We start from the raw sequence: 15,833 nt of genomic DNA on the forward strand, positions 1-15,833 counted from the left end.
GTAACCGAAAATAGCCAATCTACACACTGACTGCTATTTTCAATTTTCACATGCTACAGGATCATAGACACAAGCTTCGGGTGGTTAATTTATATATCCCTGTGCATTGACGACTGAAGGAAAAGAAAATAGATTGTATGATGTATTTAAATGTTACTGTAATTCTTTATTTTTGTTTTGCTCTTTTAAAAGACCAAGCAGGCCTTGTATTTTCAGTTCTGTGTTTGGTGTCTGTTTTTTGTGCTTTGCCAGCCAATTAAAATGTATGTATATAATTCATTGTTTTTTGGTCTGATTTAATTGGCTTACAAATGTGAATTGTATCGGATATAAAATAATGATTTAAGGCTGTAGTGCCACTGGTGATATACATACAATAATACACACTGAAGTGCCCAGTCTTCTGCTTACAGTACACCATGATGTCATTAATTGGGTAGTGATCACTCCCTATCGTTGTTTCACAGACATCCCACTCACTATTCCCTGCCAACACATCTGAGACCAGGGTGAGATCAAGAACTGAATGACGCCCTGTGTTGACATCAATTCTTCCTCTCCCATCATTTAAGCATACTAAGCCTTTATCCTCCATTAACTCTTCTACTGTTTGCCCATTCCCGTCTGTTCTTCAGACACAATATATTATGGGAATTAAAATCACCACACCATACTACCTTACGTCTATCTTGACCCTCTATTCTCACCAATTTATTCATCTCCAACCGGTTACATGGATTATAAAAGTTAATAATCACCACTGCTCACACCTCTACTGCCACATACTCCTCCTGCCCTTTACCTAGCACTCTGTATGGTACCCCTTCCTTAATAAAGGTGGCACAGCCCCCTCCTACCTCCTCCCTATCTCTTCTAATACCCACATAACCATGAATTATAAAATCTAGCTGAGGTTTAAGCCACGTCTCCTGCACACAAATAATGTCTGGTTTATCTGTTCTTTCCTCAATAAACTGCTTGAACTCCTGTCCATTTGCAAGCATGCTTCTAGCGTTCCATTGAAGAATGAGCACCATATTAATCATGTAGCACCTCTTGCTGGCTCTTAATTGGCTATAGTCTGGGCATTAATCCAGCTTTCCACCTCCTTCCAGTCAAACCCTACCATGCCGAGGTGATCTCCTGCTGCCCTTACAATATGCTTGATGTTTATTGACCTTGAGGTGCCACCCATAGTTGCGTTAACTGCTGCTACTATGAACATTACTAACTGCTTTTTGTCTACCCATAACCTATCCGTGTCTGGTCGCTCTGGCTCCTCCACTCTTGTCCCCCTTCTTCCCCCTCCATCTGCTGCCCCCTGTCTCTCATTCTTCTCTTTCACCACCTTCACTGCTTCAGCATAAGTGATCTTGTCCAACACTCGAACCTTCAGCACCTCTACCTCCTTCCTCATTATTGCACACCCTCCAAACGTAACACTGTGCGCCTCCCCACAGCTACAGCACTTTGGCTGTGCTCCTGCTGGGCACTCATTGTATTTATGGTCTCCTGTGCACTTTGCACACCTCCTCTTTTCTCTGCAAAATTTTGCTATGTGTCCGAACTTCTGGCATTTATAGCACTTCATTGGTTTTGGTATATATGCCCTCACATAATAGCACATATAACCCATGAACAATCTGTCTGGAATGATCTCTCCTTCAAACTCCACCAGCACCGTTTCACATTCCTTTCTGGCACTTTGTCATCCTCCTCAGATTCACTATTTCAACACCCCGGGCAACCAAGTTCTCCTTATAAGCTCTTCCTCCTTTACACTTAACGCAACTCCTGTGATCACTCCTCTGCATCGTTTAGCCCTCTGCTCTCCGACCTGCACAGCCTTCATCACTTTTTTCTTCCCGACCATTGTCAGTTGCTTCGCTAACGCCATCTGAATTACATCCACACAACCGATGAGCAGATTGCCATCATTTAGCACCCTCGCAAACTCTATTTCACCGCATTTATCCGACAGCTCTCTTGTCAGTTGCATTGGATTCACTCCCGCAACTCCTCCCTCACCCTCAAACCGTATCACTACTTTGCACCTCGTAGGTCTCTCATTATTCTCACCTCCCTGCTCAACCTCGTCCTCACTCACGCCAGGCATCCCCTCTCCCTCTGACTCGCTTTTACCACTCGATACCGTTCTAGCCCTCTTCCCACTGACCACAAGGCCACTGGCCATGACAATATTCCCTCCAAATTTCTCAGAGACTCAGCCTTTTCCATAGCTCCAGTCATCACCCACATAGTTAACCTCTCCATCAAACAGGGACAGGTCCCCCAAGATTTTAAACTGGCCAAAGTAACCCCCTTGTACAAGTAAATTAGAACCCGGCAACTACCGCCCTATTTCTATTCTAAGCTCCATCTCGAAAGTGATGGAAAAAATAGTCTATGAACAGGTTGAAAAGTATCTTGCCACTAATAAATTGCTGTACGAGTTCCAATCTGGTTTCAGAACATCCCACTCCACTGACACATGCCTCCTCTATTTGAGCGATCACATCAAACACGAGGTGGATGCTGGAAAATACTGCGGCATGGTCATGCTGGACCTCCAAAAGGCTTTTGACACCGTGAACCACTCCATACTGGTTAACAAGCTTAAAGCTATTGGTTTTGATAGCACATCAGCGAGCTGGATGCAATCCTACCTGGAGGGGAGAGAACAGATGGTGGAGGTGAACGGAACACTGTCCCCTCCCCTCCCAGTGAGCTGTGGCGTCCCACAAGGAAGCATACTAGGGCCTTTACTGTTCCTAATTTATGTTAACGACATGACTTCAGCTTGTGACTGCAACTTGTTCCTGTTCGCAGATGACTCAGCACTGCTGGTCTCGGACAGGAACAAACTGCAGGTTGAAAAGACCCTCAGCTCTGAACTCGCTAGAATCTGCACCTGGCTCGCTGATAACAAACTATCCTTACACCTGGGAAAAACTGAATCCATCCTCTTCGGATCAAATAGTAAACTCAGCAAGGCAGTATACAATATTATCACACGAAAAGATCAAATTACCTACCTAGGTTCCATCCTGGAGGCCAATCTTTCCGGTGATAAAATGGCCACCAACGTAATCAAAAAAGTCAATCAAAGAACAAGATTCCTTTACAGGATCTCCTCACTGGTCAGCAAAAACACCTTGAAGACCTTAACAGGAGCCCTCGTACAAGGTTTCTTTGACTATGCATCCACCTCTTGGTACCACAGCACCTCAAAGGCCCTTAAAACAAGGCTCCAGACCTCCCAAAACAAACTGGTCAGGCTCCTACTTGGCCTCACCCCCCGAACCCACCTCACCCCTACCCACTTTGACAGGCTGGGATGGCTTAGGGTCGTCGACAGAGTACAGCATCTTGCAATGGGTCTGGTCCACAAGATTCGATACACCACCAAGATACCCATGTATAAATACTTCCTTAATGTAAACGAAGTCCATACCCACAACACCAGAGGGAGTGCAACAAACCATGTACAACCCAGATTCGGCACAAACAAGGGACTAAATTATTTTCGCTCCTATGCCACCAAAATGTGGAACGCCCTACCAACAGTCATTAAGACATGTGAATCCCTTGACTCCTTCAAAACCGCTCTCAAAGGGCACCTACGGATGGCTGCAATTCGAAACTGGCCTCTGTAAAATCTGAATCCCCCCCACCCCATTTTCCCTCACTGTATATTGTATCTTTTCCCTTTTTTGCTTCCCATTATGATGAATTACTGTTCTGTTCTTTAGCTACATATAGAAATGTCTATTTGTATGTCTCTAAATGTTTGTATGTCTTTAAATGTTTTGATGAATTGAACAATGTGGACCCTGTTGTAAACAAGTGTAATGCTTAATTGGGTCGTCCACTCACAGTTGACAGTCTTTGTATTGAGTTTGTGCTTAAAATGTACTGTACATTCTACAAACTGTTAATAAATATTTCAATCAATCAATCAATTCTCTCCCATGTTCTACCACGCTACCTTTCTTTCCTCTCACCCCCTCCCTACTCTGTCTCATATCTCCGGCTGATCCGCTGGACTTTTTACCCGATTTACCCATGATCCTACTCAGAAAGAAAAGAGATAGAAAGAAGAAAAAGAAAGGAAAAAGGGCGCCGTCGGTCGGTGCACCCCTTCACCAGAAGGATCCCACACCTCAGTGTCCCACACGCACCCCAGTCAGTGACTCCCTGTCAATCCTCGCTCTTACTTTAGTACACTTTCACACCAGTGCAATACCACAAATAAATGTTTTTACTGAACCGCCACAGGCCAAACTATATTCAGATGCCACTCCACTCCAACCACCACACTACCAGCCGCCCTCCCGTCTGACAGCTCTCCTCGGAAACAGCGCCTCCCCAACTACACCTGGTTGGTTCAAAGCATGTCAGGTGATGCGCGCCGCTCGCGTAACGTTACGTAAATAATGTAAATAATTATGTACGTAATGTACGTTATGTACGTAACGTTACCCGAACGGGGCACTGCGCGTATACAAGTCATAGACTGTAAGTGTAAATACAAGTATATATTTTTTACTAATCGAGAGAGAGAGAGAGAGAGAGAGAGAGAGAGAGAGAGAGAGAGAGAGAGAGAGAGAGAGAGAGAGAGCATCTCGTTGACAAAGCCAGTCAGTCCTTCATCAAGTTCAGTGACTGAGTGACCCAAATAAATACAGAAACACCAAAACGTGGTATTTCTTCACTTCAACATTACAGAGCTGTAATTAATCTCAAACAGGACGATGTTCAATGTTAATATAAACACCCAGAAGATGGTCTATGAATAAATATGGTTTATTTCCACAACATACACAAACTGCAGCCTACTGCATAGAGCTATAGCTCCTCCTGCTGGATAAGGAGTCGATTATGTTATTATGCAAAACTTTCTTGAAGAAGTCTGATTTCATTTCAGTGAATAAAAGCATGAGATTAATATTGATAAAATATTTAAATTAAATGAAACATGACTGTTTAACCCTCCATGCAATATCTGAAGTTTCTTTAGCCCAGCACCCAGCCTGTCGATGTGCGTATTCTACGTCCGCTCCATTTCAAATGTTATCACATTAAAACATTGAACATGAAAGCACGTAGCGTAATGTAGGCCTATAGCTTGGATGAATGACTCTCAAAAAAAGAGATGCGGCACAGGTATGGTATAGTTATTCCTTTGATCACCACTCTCTGCTGTGTGTGTGTGTGTGTGTGTGTGTGTGTGTGTGTGTGTGTGTGTGTGTGTGTGTGTGTGTGTGTGTGTGTGTGTGTGTGTGTGTGTGTGTGTGTGTGTGTGTGTGTGTGTGTTTGTGTGTGTGTGTGTGCACGTGCGTGCGTGTCCGTCGGACCGTCGCTGTTCATTCCCTGTGGTGCTGAAGCGTGCATTTGGCTGATTTGCCCAACATGTAGCCTCGATACCCAGGCTTTCCCAACATGTGGGAATTATTGCAGGTTTATCATTATATATATTATTGTGTTCTCTGGTTCACGGACCTCATTATAACTGACTAGCCAACACGTTTCCCTGAATGCACAGGATTCGGAGATTAAGTAGCCTATAGGTTTAATATCCAAACAAGCTTTCACAACCACACTGGCCTAATTTAATCAAATGCACTGCAGGGATGGATTGGACAAATGCGTTCTCTAATGTAGGCTATGAGGAAACAATTATAGCGCCGATACTTCCTACTGATATGCTGTGGTATTATAATATAATAAGATCTCATATACAGGCACTGTAACGTCATTTGCTCACTCTAATATAGTTCCAACTGTGAGTAGTTATATTACAACAATGAATGTAAAAAACACTGTACAGTGCAGGCATGTCGTGATGCGCTCCAGTGCGTAAAAGATAGGCTATAGCGCTACACTTCAGATTATAAGCAATCAGTGAGGGCTGCCATATTTCAGAAAATGTCAAGAGTGAGACTCTAGTGTCTTAATGTGTTTGACGCCGTCCGAAGGGCGGCGGCGAAAAAATAATTGCTTTTTTAATGTCGATTTGGCCCGTTTTAACGTTGATATTTAACCTTAACACTGATGTCTTCACCTCCATGCCAGCTGCTCTCCCTGCACTGCCAGCCCATGCTTAAAGTAGAAATGAAAAAGATATCTATCTAATTATCTATGTATCTATCTATGCTCCTCAGACCCAGCCAGCCAGCAAGCCACACACATAGTGCTCAGACCCAGCCAGCCAGCAAGCCACACACATAGTGCTCAGACCCAGCCAGCCACACACATAGCTCCGTAAGAGAGAGGTTGCACCACTCAAAAAATCTTAAAAAAACTGAAGAGGCTACTGGAGATTGGAGAACCTGATTTGGACATGATCTGATGCAGGACAATGTCACTATGACAGAAAGAGAAGATGGGTCTGGCCACATTCATTCACCCCATAATCTCAGTGGAAATTGGGGAATGTCAGAAAACTGGAATGTGGGAAAATTCCTTATTTTTACATTTTCTTAGTTCAAACACATGTGGGCTCTCTCTCTCTATGAACAGAAACAAGTCGCGATGCGGCCCCTCCCCCTTCACACACACACACGACTTTGTCCCTATAATGTGCACGGGCTATGGCACCGTTCCACTTCCTCATATCACGCAAGAGACGCCACACACCAGTATAGAAGAGAGATACTCACAGGTCACTTACTCACTTGTTGTAACTTGTGGGGGCTATATTGTCTTCCATGAAAAGTATTTCGAAGCTATGTTAAAATCATTTCCATGCGTCACACAGTCAGGGACCCTGCTGACGATTTTGGTCCACTGTTTACCCTCCTGCATATATCAGCGCTGCGAGCAGATCGGCTATTTTACCGTTTGTGCGGAGCGTGCGTTATTACGCGGCGGAGCCGCAGAGAAAATTGTTATTTATCATTATAATGCGTGTGAAATGGCATGTGTGGCGTGGTGCGTGGTAAAGGGTTAAATTGCGTGACTGTCACACTCAAAGGGTGAGACATGGCAGCTCTTCTGTAGGCTATACCTGATGTTGATCCATGTTGTTTATGCCTATTATAGGAAAATTCTAGCTATGCCAACAGAGTGTATTTTCGGAGCGATGGACCGTCAGAACAAATAATGTGTTCAAATAAAGCAGTCAACCATCCATGTTCGGCATGAGTGGATTGTGATCCAAATTAAAGATTTCAAACGAAATCTCATTGACACAACATACAGCTGGTCTCATTCACACAGGTTATAAAGTCATAAGAAGAGGCTCCATATAGCACTTATACTATAGTGATTGACCAACCAGAATAAAGCATTCAACCGAGCAGTGAAACATGTGAAGCTTTGCTTGTTGACTGTTGTTATAATGCTTCTGACTGCTGCATACGTTACTGCTACCCAACTTGCCAATTAGCTTACTAGCCAATCAGAGGCCAACATTATTCCTTTAGTTAAATGTAGTGTTGCATCGTGGGTAAACTATCAATATTTGTTGGAAAAGGAGTTATTACAATCAATCAAATGGCTTTCCAAGTTCAAGTTAAATGTTTCCTTTATCCAGAAACAACTATTTGCTTAGTGAATTATGATAATTGTTTTTCAGTCACCATGACTTCACATGCTATCCAAATCCCTATATATAAACTGTGACGGCATGTGCTCTATAGAATGGGAAGTGATGAATGGTTTTTCCATGCCCCAGTCATCCTGCCAGTTGTTACAGCCTTGGGTCTGTTCCCCTGTTGACCCAGTATGACTCTGATAACCCTGATCCTATCAGGTGTAAGGAGATCTGCTGGGACCCTGATGGGGGACAGCAACTGGTTGTGATATTGACTGAGAAACAAGTCTGATCCCATCTAATATTTTGTGAAATTAACAGAAAACTAAACTCCATTTAAAATTTACTTAAGCCTATTGATTTCCTAATCATGTTAGTTCATGAAGTTGTATAGCTATAGGCTATGTATTGTATTTTATATATATATATTTTTTTACAAACGGCCCACTAGGGCGCAAACCAACTCGTTTGCCATGGTTTTTTAAAACCTTATGTCCATACTAAAAAAAATAATCAAAAACGTATCACCAACTGCACAATTTTAACAAATTCTGTCTCAGCAAATTGAGACACAGGTAGTACCAATTAGTTACTTAAACAGTTGCTGATGAAGTTCATCAGTAACTGTTTAAGTAACTATTTGGTTGACTCGAATTGTAGGCAAATAAAGAGCTTATCAAATGAAGAGCTTAATTCACACTAACAAACCAGACAGTGTGGTTAGAGTGTCCGCCCTGAAACTGGGAGGTCGGGGGTTCGATCCCCAGCCGGGTCATACCAAAGACTGTAAAAATGGGACCCATGCAATGCCTTCCTGCTTGGCACTCAGCATCAAAGGGTTGGATTGGGTGGTCAAATCTACTATTCAAATGATTCCCGAGCGCAGCGCAATTTCACTGCGGTAACGTGTGTGACAAATCGTATGACTTTGACTTTGAACTTCTAAATGTGACTAAAAGAAAAAGAGGTGTCTTACCTGCTTCAATGTAGAAATCCTAAGAGACAGAGTATTGTATAAATCCTGTATACATTCTGTCCTGAGTCTGCTGATAAACACTTGCACTTAATTCATATGAAGACACCTTCCTCCTTAATACGGCCTCGCCCTGCAAATGCAAATCAACATAGCCTACTCTTCTTCACAGTTGCAGACATCATTTTTCGGTTGTCTCGACGTAGGGCCCCGCGGCTGATTGGGGTGTGGTTGGGCAGACAATTTTTTTTTCTTTCTGAAAAGTGTTGTACAGTGTCACATGTCCAGTGAAATGTCAAGTTTGAAAATGAGGAAAACAATAAATGGTGCAAATAGCGCCTTTATCCAAGGCACTTTACATAGACCCATTCACCCATTCACACACACATTCATACACCGATGGCGGAGGAAACCATGCAAGGCACCAACCCATAGGAGGAGCGCACACCAAGGTGGTCAGAGCAGTGCGTTAAGTCACTCTCTGCATGTCCAAAGGTCTTGGCTTTAAGTCCAAAAAATACTATTTCATCATTTTGAAGAATCTTGACATTTTAAACATAAATCTTGCGTGTGCGTCTGCGCGCGCGCTCGCGTGTGTGTGTGTGTGAAGCTGTACTAAATCAATAGTTCACTTAAATGTTTGAGTGACGCAGAACTCTGCAGTAGCCTAATCAATTGCCATGACGACCTCGACTGAAGATCAGCTCAAGGCTAGCCCCGGTAGAGAGATATAACTGACCCAACTTCAAATTAAAAGGCATACTTTTTTAATTGGCACATTGAATATCAGCTGCTCATCTTTGATAACTGAGCAATTCCGAATGGTGGATGCTTATCATTTTTCTTTTTGGAAAGCTATTTTCAATACAAAAGTATAAAAAAAGGGTTAATGTTTTTTAGTTTTTCTTTCTTTTTTTTGGTCTATACAGTATCTTAACATTTTTGCTGGGGACCCCCGTGAACCACTGGCTTAATCAGTACTCAGGACCACTGGGACCACTCAAGATCTGGCGTTGGTTCCGTCATACAGTCTGGGACACGGAAGCTCTGATCATGAGCAAGCATTAATAAAGTGGAAGTGAAGCCTCCTCCCCGCTCCCGTGTAGTCTTTACAAGACCAAGCATAGCAGAAATGGATATTCAAAAATGTAATATGAAGCTATTTTAAAATGTTTTTTGATGCCAGCTATACCTTACTCTGATTTCCGGAGGTGTGGTTCCAGACTCTATATAGCATTCGGAGATTGTGGAATTAATTGTTGTCTGGCTACGCGAGACTACACAAGATATGGACGAATCCACGGAGAGGTGCCCTGCAGGCCAGCTGTATGCAATCAATGCTGAGGTGTCAAGCTGTGCTTAACGTGACACCTGTATCTAGGTTACCCAGTTCTACACTGGCATGTCCTGACCTAGATCAATATGGAAATCAGTTGGAGATTTTTTTTCCCCCCACAAATATCATCGTATATAATCATGGTGTTGGAATCTGCTTTTGACAACGTACGTTGAAATGTCGGCTCTCTGTTCAACAAAGCAAAAAGTTAAGATGCAAGAATACCAGTGTGAAATATCATGGTTGGATTAGCGGTGAGATAAACTGGCCAAAAGTCACGTGACCATGATTTGAGACAGAAAAACTATAGAAAAACAGCAAGACAAATATAATTCATTCTTACACATTAAGTCAGAAGTTATATTAAAAAACCTAAAAAAAACACTAGGGGGGGGGGGGGGGGGGGGATACTGTTTATTGAAAGTCATGGAAAGAATCTGACCAATTTGAGTTCTATAGTTCAATCACATTAAACTTTGTGGCGAATATTTTGTTACAGAAAGTAGTACATCTGCTAATGCTATCCGTTTTGCAGCTACAGTAGCACAGCCCCAAGTGCAAGTTTCACTTGAACAAAACAAAAGCAACACCTTACGATAATACATGTAGGATATTGCTTTTACAGTGTGTTTTATTGCTATATTTTCTCAAACAATGAACTGCATTTTCATAATATATGCCAAGTATAAATATCCCACACCGACACCTCTACATCTGTTCCTAGAGATACATGTATGAGGGATTATGTCATTTTGACATGAAAGTGAATAATCTCTTTGGGACAACCTACTGATCATTGATACCATTAATACCATAGCAAAGTCTGACCATCGGTTCTTCAGTAACTGTTCTAGACCGGGAGCGATAGTATGCCGCATTCCGGTGTGTTGGTGACAGGCTAACAGCCTACTACTTTCTACTGTCTAGTGAGGTCTAGTGGGGTGTTGGAGACAGGTTGACAGCTATAGTGAGAGCCTTCTGCTGTCTAGTGAGGTCTAGTGGGGTGTTGGAGACAGGTTAACAGCTAGTGAGAGCCTTCTACTGTCTAGTGAGGTCTAGTGGGGTGTTGGAGACAGGTTGACAGCTAGTGAGAGCCTTCTACTGTCTAGTGAGGTCTAGTGGGGTGTTGGTGACAGGTTGACAGCTAGTGATAGCCTACTACTTTCTACTGTCTAGTGAGGTCTAGTGGGGTACTAATGACATGCAGGCTGACAGCTAGTGATAGCCTACTACTTTCTACTGTCTAGTGAGGTCTAGTGGGGTGTTGGTGACATGCAGACTGACAGCTAGTGATAGCCTACTACTTTCTACTGTCTAGTGAGGTCTAGTGGGGTGCTAATGACATGCAGGCTGACAGCTAGTGATAGCCTACTAATTTATACTGTCTAGTGAGGTCTAGTGGGGTGCTAATGACATGCAGGCTGACAGCTAGTGATAGCCTACTCATTTATACTGTCTAGTGAGGTCTAGTGGGGTGTTGGTGACAGGTTGACAGCTAGTGATAGCCTTCTACTGTCTAGTGAGGTCTAGTCTAGTGGGGTGCTAATGACATGCAGGCTGACAGCTAGTGATAGCCTACTACTTTCTACTGTCTAGTGAGGTCTAGTGGGGTGCTGGTGACATAAAGGCTGACAGCTAGTGATAGCCTACTACTGTCGGATCCGCAGAACTCAGCAAAAAAGAAAGAAAAAAAAGCACCAGTGTGCAACCACCTTTACAATCTGGACAGGGTAATAACATATTTGATACATTTTATCTCATCACTTATAGTGAGACATTTACGTCTCCAGACAGCCAAGAAAACTGTACATAGCCTATACAAATGCAATTACAGTTCACAGTCACAGTTTTACTTCCGTGTACATTCTTTAGGATGGCTGGCATACAAATACAAAATAGAATAAAGCAAAGCAACTTTTAAGTAGGGCTTTAAGCAACTATAGTCGACTATTCAACTAGTCAACCTTGTTGGTACTATAGTTGACTAGTTGATAAGAAAAAAAAGTACAGATATTTATTTAAAAAAGATTGTTTACATAATAGGTAGTTAAACAACTAGTCGACTAGTAAACTAGGCAACTAGTCAACTAGTAGGCTACAAATGACTAGAAGTGAAAGCCCTGAAGTCTGGAAAATGAATTTAATCTAGCCTACTTACAATTACAAGTAAAACAAAGATAGCTCAAATATTATCTTATTACTACATTTGTTCTGGTAAGCTGGACCATATGCTTTAGAGAAATACATTTTTCAGTCTTGGACATTTTGGGCCCTATTCTGCATGTCTTCTGTACACCACCGAGTGGCGCGCTAAGAGCTTGTAGGTCTGCTATTTTTGAAAAATCGAAGAACGACTCACATTTTTAGAATCTGATCTCGGGTCAGAATGGGTTAATCAGACCAGTGTGTGTCCAGTGGAAACCTCGTATGAATCTGATCTCAGGTCAGAATGGGTTAAGTTAAGTCACGAGACCTGGTACTTAGGACACGCAAAATAGGGCCCTTTGTATGCTATAACAATTGATCTGTCAATACATTTGAAGATTTGATCATTCATATAAAAAAAAAGAAGAGTATTACATAAATATGTACATACAGCAATATGTGTTCAATTTAAATAAACAGCTTAATGAGCAGTGGTAGTGGACAGCATAAAAAAATAAAATGAAATAAAATAAAAGGATGGCTCTTTACTTCCCTGTAATCCTTCAGTTATGTGTGTGTGCTAGCGCTAGACATAATTATGCTAACACCGTGATCAAACATATACATATACATAGGCTACATTTTATGTATATTTTTATTTCTTATTTATACATTAGGAAAATGTGTTGGTTAATACTCCAGAAATCCAAATCCGAATGTATCTCATCTTGTCTCCTATTCATACATAGCCTACTTATTTCTTGTCGTTGTTATATTCTGATCACAAAAGAATGATCAGCCTGGGGGAAACAACACTGGAGGGGCAGGCCCAGCACAGGGGGGGGGGGCATACGTAGGTCTGACGTACTAACAGTCCGACATGCTGTTGCATCTGACATGCGTGGCCGGTTAAGAGTAAGACTCGACCCGTGGCTCCGACATGTGTTGCCGGTTAAGACACATATGTGGCTGGTTAAGACACATACGTTGCTGGTTAAGACACATATCTGGCTGGTTAAGACACATACGTTGCTGGTTAAGACACATATGTGGCTGGTTAAGACACATATATTGCTGGTTAAGACTTATGTGGCTGGTTAAGACACATACGTTGCTGATTAAGACACATACGTTGTTGGTTAAGACTCACCCGTTGCTCCGACATGCGGTGCCGGTTAAGACACACGTGTGGCCGGTTAAGACTCACCCATGGCTCCCGACATGCCTTGCTGGTTAAGACACATGCGTAGCCGGTTAAGGGCGTCGGACGATTGCGAGTTAGACTGTTAGTACGTCGGACCAAAGCTATGCACATTAGCACATTGGCTTGTCTTTTTTGACAAAATAAGAAGAATAATAACACCCATATGGCCTGTGTTGCTACCATTACTTTACAATCAGATATGTTTTGTTATAAAAGGTTGCTAGCATTACGTGGTAGCTACTGTAGTTAGTGTCGCTGGCTAACTGGCCCTCTGTGCTGCAGAACGGAACTCCACTGTACTCTAGCGTCCCGTATAGATGAAATCTGTGGAGAGAGAGATAGAGAGAGAGATAGTGTTTTTGTTTTGTTCAACCCTTTACTAAGTTTCAGTTGCCTGCTCGAGCTAAGATAATTGAAGCCATTTGTCAGAGAGTAAATGGAAACAGCGCACGTGTGTGTGTGTGTACGTGCGTGCACGTGTGCATGTGTCCCTACCACGGCAGTATTCGGGGTTGAAGTTCTCATAGTTGGGGTAGAGAGGGTTTTCCTGCTCGTTGCGATGCTTCCTGGCTCGGAGTACATCTCTCAGACACTGGTGGAGGTAGGAATACTGGCACTGCACACACACACACACACACACACACACACACACACACACACACACACACACACACACACACACACACACACACACACACACACACACACACACAATACTGTAATTACAACACACACTCACATAAAACCACCAGGAAAGTGTTTTTTGTGTCCTAAACATCATTTAAATAACATCTGGTTGCAAAAGGGGTGAAGTATAAGTGGCCCTAACTGAACCCATGTGCACGTGCACATGTGCACACACACACACACACACACACACACACACACACACACACACACACACACAAGCGCGCAGGCATGCACTGCACACATGCATGCGCGCAAAGTCACGAACACACATACACACACTGTTCTGTACCTCGGTTTGGACCATGTGTGAGCGGTGGAGGCGCAGGTCGAACACAGAGCCGTACAGGTCGATGGTTCCTCTGGAGTCCAGCTCCTGTAGAGCCCGGTCCAGCACTATGAATGTCCCTGTACGACCCACTCCAGCACACACGCACGCGCACACACACACGAACACACACAAAATGAATGTCCCTGTACGACCCACTCCAGCACTGACGCACGCACGCACGCGCACACACACACACGCACACGAACACACACAAAATTAATGTCCCTATGTACGACCCACTCCAGCACAGCAACGCGCGCACGCAAAACCTCTCCTATCCCTTATATACCTGCAGTGCACGACCGTGGCTCCGGTCGAGGGCGAGAGGTCAGCGTAGTCTCTGACCGTCCTGACGAACTGGATCAGTGACTGGGTGGTCTCTGGAACGCCATGGTTAGGGTTAGAATTAGGGTTACGCGGGTTAGTAATAGTCGGACAATGGCTGACATTAAACAACGTCAATATGTATATAGGAAATGTCCATACTGGCTCCATTGCATGGGGTTGATAACGGCTGATGGCGGAGATTAAATAATCTGATAACATCCGAAGCCGCTAACTTGGCATTGAAGGCTCCGCTCTGGGAGATGTTCCCTGAATTTATTCTAAGCAGCATGCTAAGCAGAATCAGGATTACATTAGACAATATTGACACTGGGTGAAAAAAATGGGTTACAAAAATCGCGGGATAAAAAATATAGAAACAAAAAATACCTTCTATTGGTTGGAGAAAGGCTTAATTTATAATGCACTTCTATTCTGTGGTTGTGGAGAAGAGATCCAGTAGAACTAAATGTTAGGGAGGGACTAGTGGAGAACAGATCCAGTAGAACTAAATGTTAGGGAGGGACTGTTATGATTCAATACTAAGTACATCGGACCCTCGTCTGGTTCTGGTGTGGGACGACCCGGTTGACATTTCCATGGTTCGGACAGACGGACATTTACGGGCAGGCCTGCTCGGGAGAGAGATTAACATGACACGGAGACTTGGGTCACATCAATACTATCACAAGGTTTATTGTCTTACAGGATCATATATAGCTTGGATTACTTCGTGTCCTGCTGACGTCACTGACTAGACATCACAATCCCTGCCTGCAGCACGCGGCCTTCAGCGTGCCCCTAACAGACCTAGAGTATGTTACAGTTCCGGCAGTGCACCTTACACATATATCCATACACATATATAAGTACATTGCATATTCACGTACAAGTACCTGTTATCAGTACACAGCCTGTTGGATATATTACAACAGTCCACTCTTTGTCATTAAAAAGGACATCAATCAATCATCAATCAATCAATCAATCAATCAATCAATCAATCAATTGCTGTGGTTATAGTGCGGAAAAGTGTACAATCACGTATTGATACCGAAAAACCTGGGCTTCCTGCCAGGGAAATTGTATCAAGCTTCTCTTCTCGTATCATTTTTATATGATCTCTTTACTTAATCAATAATCATTGATCAATCTCTGAGCAAGCACGCGCACGCCACCTGATTGTACACGCAATACAGATGGAGAGAGATAGCAGAAACACAGGAAGAAAAGAGGGGAAGAACAATATATAATATATCTGTACAATATATACACAATTTGAAAATACTAAGGATG

General features: G+C 43.0%; 1 long non-coding RNA gene across 2 annotated transcripts in view; it reads right to left on the reverse strand.

Moving 5' to 3' along the window:
* Positions 1-14,309, reverse strand: part of LOC310853427 — a 185,990-nt gene extending 171,681 nt beyond the window's left edge. The window contains exons 1-3 of one of the 2 annotated variants that reach the window (XR_014568787.1): positions 14,175-14,309; positions 13,691-13,811; positions 13,405-13,519 (exon numbers count right to left, since the gene is read on the reverse strand). This is a non-coding gene — a long non-coding RNA (uncharacterized lncRNA). Of the gene's footprint in view, positions 1-13,404; positions 13,520-13,690; positions 13,812-14,174 lie in introns of those variants that run through there. The other variant, XR_014568786.1, reaches the window with a different exon arrangement.
* Between the last annotated feature and the right edge of the window lie 1,524 nt (positions 14,310-15,833).

This window comes from Protomyctophum parallelum (genome assembly GCF_964188405.1).
Source record: "Protomyctophum parallelum genome assembly, chromosome: 22".
NCBI classification, from domain to species: domain Eukaryota; kingdom Metazoa; phylum Chordata; class Actinopteri; order Myctophiformes; family Myctophidae; genus Protomyctophum; species Protomyctophum parallelum.